Here is an 8,369-nt window from a genome sequence, read left to right on the forward strand (position 1 = left end):
CTGGACCGAATACAGGAGAGCGGATGCCCGCTGCAGACGACAGGCCAGGCGCAGAAGGAGCCAGAGCTGGGGGAGCCTCTGCGCCACCATCGAGAACCGCTCCAAGGGCCCCCTGGCCTGGCGCCTCCTAAAGTCCCTGACCGGCAGGAAGGTCAACCGCCACCCCGTCCTCGCGGTGGCTATCTCGCTGGGCATCAGCGAGGCGGCCCTGGCGGAGTTGCTAGCGGACCACTTCGCCCCCCCCGGCTGCCCTCGCTGCGGCCATCCTGCCGGTCGGACTTCCCCCTGCCAACCCGCCTACCTGCCTGCTGGAGCTGCATCCGGAGTGGGCGACCAGCCAGATCGCGGCCATCTGCCAGGACCCACTGACTCTCCACGAGCTGCAGACGGCCCTGAGGAGGGGCAAGCGTCGCAGTGCACCGGGAGCAGACGGAGTGACACTCCAGATGCTCCGCAACCTGGCCACCAGTGAGCAACGACGCCTGCTCGACTGCTACAACAACATCTGGTGGTCAGGACAGGTGCCGGAGGCCTGGCGCACAGCCATCGTGGCCCCCATTCTGAAGAGCAATAAGCCGGCTAACGAGCTGTCCTCATACCGACCGGTCTCTCTCACCTCCGCTGCCTGCAAGGTGATGGAGGCCATTGCTCTGGCACGGCTCGAATGGGTGGCCCGCGCCTGCGGGTTCCTCGCGGACCAGCAGACAGGCTTCCGGCGCCGAAGGTGCACTGCGGACTCCATCGCAGACGTCGTCTCCACCCTGGAGGACGCCAGGGCCAGCGGAGACCTCGCCATGCTCCTCCTCATCGACGTCAAGGGGGCGTTCGATGGCCTCCCACATGCGGTCGTCCAGCAGGCTCTGGACCTCCTGGGCATTGGCGGCAACCTGCGGCGGTTCCTGTCATCGTTCCTGAACGACCGCACCCTCAGGGTCCGCGTGGGCCATGCAAGGAGCACTCCCCGTCCGGTCGCAGCAGGCGTACCACAAGGGTCAGTGGTGAGCCCGTTTCTCTTCAACCTCGCCCTGGCCCGGTTGCCTGCTGCACTGCCGACCGACCCTCACTACAAGGTGGAGTGCTCCATCTACGCGGATGACATCGCCCTGTGGGTGCGGGGACCGCCGCAGTCAAGCCGCCACGTGTGCCTGGCCCTCCAGAGAGCCCTGGACACCACGGCCGCCTACCTGGGAAGCATCGGACTCTCGGTTTCGACGGGGAAGACGGTGGCCCTCCTCGTCCACCCGAGAGCAGCGGCACGGCGCTCAGCTCCCCGGCTGCAGCTGGAAGGCGTGCGCATCCCATGGAGTACGACTGTGTCGTACCTTGGGCTGCGCATCGACCACCGGCTAACCTGGCTACCGGCAGTCGGGGCCATGCAGACCCAGACCATCAGGGTCCGCAAGGCCGTGTCGCAGCTCCTTGCCCATGGAGAGGGCTGCTCGGTGAAGTGGGCCCTGCGGCTCTACGAGGCGGCGGCCACATCACGCCTGCGGTACGCCCTCCCGCTGGTGGCGCTGCCGCCACGCCGCCTCGAAAAGTTGGAGCTGCAGCACCGGGCGGCCATCCGACTCTGCCTGGGCGTCCCCCGGAGCTCCCAGATTGCCGCTACCCTTGCGGAGGCTGGAGCATGGCCCCTGTCGCTCCTCTTCCTGCAGCAGGGGCTGAGGCACGTCGACCGCCTCCACCATGCTCCTGATGGCAGAGGCCTGCTGCGTCGCCTCCAGTCCCGGCCTTCCTCAAGGATGGGTCAGCTGTGCCGCCTCTACGAGGAGGTGGTTGGCAACCCACCGCCGAATGCGGTACAGCTGCCCCCACCGCAGAGGCCTCCTGTCCCCATCGCCACGGAGCTGCCCGGGATTTCGAAGAGGCGCTCGCCCGCTTGCGCCCTGCAGCAGACGGCCGCCTGCCTCCTGGACGAGACCCTCGGAGACCACCTCCTGGTGTACGTCGACGGTTCGGTGGTACCGGACACCGGCTCTGCCACGGCGGCCTGCACGGCACCAGCCCTGCAGAAGAGCAGGCAGTGTCGACTGCCCAGACACGCCAGCTCGACTGCAGCGGAGGTGGCAGGCCTCCACCTGGCCGTCGACCTACTCTCCGAGGAGCTTCCTGGGGTACCAGCGGCCATCCTCTGCGACTCCAAGGCAGCCCTCCTCGGCCTGCAGAGGCCAGAAAGCGCCAGCCTTGGAGTCGCACTGCTGTCTACCCGGCTGACAGCGCTGCAGGACGCAGGCCACCCGGTGTCCCTGCACTGGATCCCCGCCCACGTAGGGATCCCGGGCAACGAGGCAGCCGACACCCTGGCGAAGGACGCCCACCACACCACTGTGCCCCTCAGTCGGGCCGTGACGGAGGGCGACTTCACAGGACTGAGGCTGCGGCGACACCTGGCGACCCACCACCCAGACAAACGGGTGGCACTGGGATGCCCCCCACGACCACTCCCCCAGCGAGGCCTGGCTCGCAGGGAGACCTCGCTCCTTCTCCGGCTCCGCATCGGCTGCAGCTGGACGGCAGCACGCAGCTACCGACTGGGACGAGCGACGTCCCCGGCCTGCAGCTCCTGCGGGGAGCCGGAGACGATCGAACATCTCCTGCTGGCCTGCCCGGCGTACCTCCAGCAGCGGGGCCCACTCCTGCAGGAGTTCCGCCGCCTGGGCCTCCCCTCTGGCAAGGAGGAAGATCTCCTCTTCCCCGGCCGACACCACCTTTCTGCACTTCGAGGCGTCGTGGAGTTCCTTGACTCGTCAGGGCTCTCCGCACGCCTCTAAGGACATTTCTACAAGCGGGAAGGCCTCACGGCCTCCCACCCCACCCCGGGCCTGACCGGCCTGGCACAACACCCCTGCAGACTCTGCAGCACACCAAGGCCTTCCATCTCGGCCTGATACGTGCCGCCTATGCCTGCCGGTTTTGCTTCGCCCAGCCATGGCGACTCCACTCTATCCCTTCTTTCGCTCCCACTTACCCCTCCCCGTTGGCGCTGAGCCGTGCTCCCTCAAGGGCTGCAGAAGATAGCGCCAACCTTTCCCTTTCCCTCAAGAACCACTTATCATCCGCGCGGCAGCACAGGCTGTCGCGTGGAGGGCATCTTGCTCCTTAAATCGCTCGTCAATTTGGCGAGCAAATTCGTCTAGACGGCTAGTGAGGTTGGATAATTGTTGGGTGAAGGCTTGGATGGCCGTCTGCACCACGGCCTGAATTTTGGCCTCCACGAGTTCGAATTGTGGGGATAGGGCCGGGGTTGCCGCGGCCGATGTTGGTGTGGCCGAGGAGGTAGTGGGAGTTGCAGCCCTCTTCTTGGCCGGCTGTTCGCGAGTAGGAGGAGAAGGTAGTAGGGGAGGGAGTTTATGAGCGGCCGAGATCATTGTCGCCGGGGTAGGGGTGAGGACCTGCAGGAAGGCATGCAGCTGCGACTGAAGGCGTTGGTTGGTGTTGTGGAGGGAGGCGAGCTGTGCGCGGACATGCAACATTTTCTAGAGGGGGTTGGCGGAGTCCTGGCAGACTACGTCTGCCCAGCTCACCTCACTGGTGTGGCGGCCGGGTTCCTGTGCAGGTGGTTTTTGGGGGACTGGAACTGGGGGTTGCCTGAGTCCGGTCCAGGAGTGGGATCAGGCCATAGGCTTGGTACGGTTGGAGGGCTGTTTCAGGAGATGGCTACGGTTTCAGGCTGTTTCAGATGTAGCACCTATATAGTACAGAGGAGTAGTAGATGTGCTTGGGCACCCAGTCTTGTTCGAAAAGTCTTGTTCGAGGTAGTGGTGTCGGCGTTGTGGGTCGGGAGTGTTGATGAGGACGACGTGTTGGAGGGTGTTGATGATTACGGTGTCTGGCTTGGCCTCTTGGTGTCCGAGGCGGGCTGCTTGCAGAATCCCATCGCGAAGCGCAACGCCGTTCACGGTCCGAAGGTTGAGGCCGCCACGGGGACGGAGGATGATTTTATGATCGTTGATGGGTAGCTTGGGGTGGCGTAGGGCAGAGAGTTGGGGCGGCCGGGGCCGGCTCCTCGCCAGAGCTTGAGGCGTAGATGGCTGCATACATTTTCGGCAGCGACGGAATTCGGAGTAGCGGTGGAGCGGGAGTTGCGAGTCGAGCTAGGATGAGTTGGCTAGGATGAGTTTATCCGGTCGTAGGGACAAAGTCGGGTCTCCTCCGCGCCCCGCAGGCCCGGTTTCGATTCCCGCCCAGATCAAAATTTACCTATTTTTCTTTTCAAAGGGATTAGTTTACTTTGTTTACATGAACCTGCCTGCTAAATTTGTCATCAATTCGAGCATTTTTACGCGTTTTTACTCTTTGCCGTCGGCCATTTTTGGTAGCGTCATTCGGTCACGCCGCCGACTACAACTACGGGTTTTCGCGTAATGGGGCATATAATGCTTTCGCATTAAAAAAGTGGAAAGGAATCGGCCCCAACACGGAGCCTTGCGGCACACCAGACGTAGCAGCAACATCATCTGAGCAACTCCCATTCAAAACAACTCTTCGACTTATACCTGTGTCACACGGGTACATTTGGAAGGCCTTCCAGTCGACGGCCTTCGAAACGCCACAACTCTATCGACTCGAAGGAGTTGTCGCGCTGCTACACGGCACTTTTGAAAGGCCGTTGAGTGGTTCAGGCGTTTCTCGCAAAATTGTGTGGCGCTGCGGATCTTTATTTTCGTTTTCATGTAACCAAAAGTTAAAGAACATTAAAACTACTTAAAAACGCTATAATTTATTTTATGTTGCGAAATGGCGGCGATATGACGGAATCCGGCAACACATGGAGTAGAGGGAGAGTGTACTAGACAACATGGAGGAAGGAATGAACACAAGCACGTCGCTGTTGTCAAGAGTATGTGCAGTTCGCACATATGAAGTGGCGAAAATAGTTTATTGAATAATTAATAACACTCATGTATAGTATTTTAGAGCATTTTGGTTGGATTTGTTCTTTCTAACCGTGAGTACGAGCACACTGTGAACGAGACGGCATGTTCGCGCTGTTTCCGCTTCCGTTGCTCAAAGGCCATCCAGATTTCAATAGAGTTGTAGGGTGCTCCGTTGACTCGATAGACTATTGACTCGGCGGCCTTCGAAACCGCACGTGTAGCAGCTCGAACTTGACCTTTGAGTCAACTGACTATCGGTTGGAAGGCCTTCCAAACGCCCGTGTGACACGGGTATTACTTACTTAACAACACGGAGTTACAGCCTGTATATTCATAAAAGTATTCACGTGTTCATAGTACCGCTAATCTTACCTGGTCAACCTATTACCGCTAATCTTACCTGGCATATCGACATTAGTAACACTGCGGATCGAACGTTGGGTTATTGGCTCCTGTACACCTTATAATGCCACCATCCTCTCTCATGTTACTATAGAAAACACTAATAGGAACAAAATTTGAGTATACATCCAATGTGTGAAATTCCATTGTATTTATTACCTCATTAGAACTCAAATTTACTCCACTCGTTTTATATGTTCAACTTATGATCGAATAGCTACTCTAACCCCAAATAAAGCTAAAGTTGAATTTGTAACCCGTAAACTGATACAGTCGAACCCGGATATATCGAATCTGAAGGGGATCACAAGAAGTTCGTTATATAGGTAATTCGGTATATAAAATAATAGGCCCTCAGGTAAGCGGTGGCTTACCGGTTAGTGCATCTGAGAGCCGCTAACTTACTGCACGCAACATGGGGGAAAAAAGCAAGCACACTTTATTTACCCGCAAAAAAAAATGCTGGTTCACTTTCAACTTCATTGAAAAGTCCAAGCTGATTCTTTCTTTACACTTGTAGCGGCCATCGCTTGCGGAAAATAAACTCGTGAATAGGCACTCAACCCACACTACGACGCCTCCAAAATCGGATAGAAGGAATGTTGACGTCCGAGGTAGCATGAGGGCTAGCTGAACAGCCTGACGGGGCTCAACTGACTGCACTATCTCTTCTCCACCTCCAGGTGCCAGAATACCTCAAAGTGTACAAAGGAGTGCACTATGAGGTATTCTGCGTGGCGCCGCGTTCGATATATCGAATGTGCTGGTGAACGAGCGTTCTTTATACGCGTGCACCAGCCCGATACATTTGCATGGAATTTTCAAGGGGATTTTACAGCTGTTCGATATACAGAATAATTCGTTATAAGTTGGCTTGATATATCCGCGTACGACTGTATCTCCGTCACCATATATATGGCATCGTATTGATCAGCTGTACAAAATACGTATCAGATTTAGTCACATTAACTTCCTTCAGCTCTTTCTGGCCTCACACAGCCCTTGAATGGTATCGCCTCCCCAAAGAAATCATAAAGAGTACAAATAAACGCAAGTTTCATGCAACATCAACTACCGTACGTTGTGTAATCTGAATTTGTTAATTACTTACTATGTTCCTTTTAAATTCTTTGTAAGGTCAGGTAATATGGTATAATTGTAAAGCTGCCTTCGTCGTGCGCACTGAACTTTTTTCCACGTACCACCAGCTAAAATTATATGATTAGAAACTTACTTTTTAATCATTGCATTATTTGTTTAGCCTGCTCAACCCACTTCCTTCCGTAATGCCTTCGAGTGCTGACGGCGCAAATAAATAAATTATTAAACTGTAAAAAATATTTCTTGGATGAGAGGTGGTCACCTCCGGCAATGTTTCATCATCATCATCAGACTATATTTATGTCCATGGCAGGACGAAGGCCTCGCCCAGTGATCTCCAATGACCCCTATCCGGCGATGTATAAAATATGCGCATTATTTAAAGCTACATAGTTTAACACTACGTAGCTAAACTCAGTTATTCTTCTGAAATAACTAGTCAGTTGTTACTCTTAGCCGCTTATTTTGTCTGTGCATGAAAGTCTCTCGTTTTATTTGCTGAAATGACAACCTAATTAACAAGCTTTTGAAACTTATATCGCTTTGGTAAATAAGTTGCTATGTGTTTTTGGACTCACGCGCTAAAATAAAAAAAAAACGTACATTGCTTTATAAATGCAGTGAATGAAATTGCTGCGAAAAGACAAAGCCGTGTAATACATTTGAGCTTTTCATTACATGCCTATAGCCAGGAAGTTTATGCAACCAAATGATTGTGTATTATTACATTCTCAAATTCCTACGGCATTTCCCCTATGTGGAGAAGCCAGTTTAACTTTTAAATGATTCACAATTCGACTTTGTGATGTTTCGACCATATATTTGATAGATAGAAATGTGCATGACCAATAGGAACATATGTTGGAGGCAAAAATTCTTAGCAAATTTTGCAAAATAATCTGTGTTTACCAACTGAACAGCATATTTCTACCCTGGAACAGATAGGAAATTGAAATGAATCACATGCATAAAAGTTTGCAGTGCGAGTATTATGAAGTACAGTTTCAGTTTTATTTCTTTCAATTTATGATATATGATAGTTGATGTGATGACTTCAATTTCCTGTTTTATGTTTAGGCTACTGACACTGCACAAACTATATCTTTTGTCATAACACGGAATACAGGCCAAGAGTGCGGCTCATAAACACATCGGGATAATGAGGTGTAATTTGTGGATACATTTCTCGCTATGGGTAATATAGGAGCCCCTTTCTCGCAAATATATCTTGGTTGAGAGCGCGTGTGCTGAAAGTAGACTGATTGTCCGCGCTTTCCGTGCAGCTACCGAAGCGACTGTGACAGCCTTTCGCTGTTTAAAGGTTTAAGCCTTTCGATGCCAAGCGCCTGAAATATACACTAACAACGCGCTTGTCCAGAACCAGAAAGGTCGCAAGCATCATGCGAAGGGAGGGATTACCCTTGTACGGGTTAGTTGCATCCTTGAGCAAAAAAGAAAAACTGGGGAGTGACAAGTCATTTTTAACGACGGGCTGTCGCTCTTATCGTTATCACAAATGACGACTTGCGGCAACGTACTGCGCTTTGTCGGGAAGCTGTTATGGTTCATTCTTTAGAAAGGGTATTTATTTTTTTCCGCAACGTAAATTCGTCATCGGGGCAGATTTTAAAACATAATGGTCTTGGGTCAGGCGGTGGTACCTAGGTGACATGAACGCCCGAGAAAAATGGACTTGTACAGTCACTTTCTTTTGGAAGCGCTTATAACGTTGTAATTTTAACCACAATAGCACTTCGTACATGGCATTTTTCCTAACAGCTTAACACAAGGCTAATCAGTCCTCATATTAATAAACTTATAACTTTTTACCAGAGACACTCTCAGATGACTTCAATATATTTACAATAAAGGGCTCCATAATTTCCACCGTGACTTTACGTAGGTACGTTGGCGCACTTCATGTCATAATCCCAGTCAGCTACTCACATATACCGCATTACTAATCACATCTACCATGGCCTCGGCTAC

The sequence above is a fragment of the Dermacentor silvarum genome, chromosome 2 (genome assembly GCF_013339745.2).
Source record: "Dermacentor silvarum isolate Dsil-2018 chromosome 2, BIME_Dsil_1.4, whole genome shotgun sequence".
NCBI lineage: Eukaryota > Metazoa > Arthropoda > Arachnida > Ixodida > Ixodidae > Dermacentor > Dermacentor silvarum.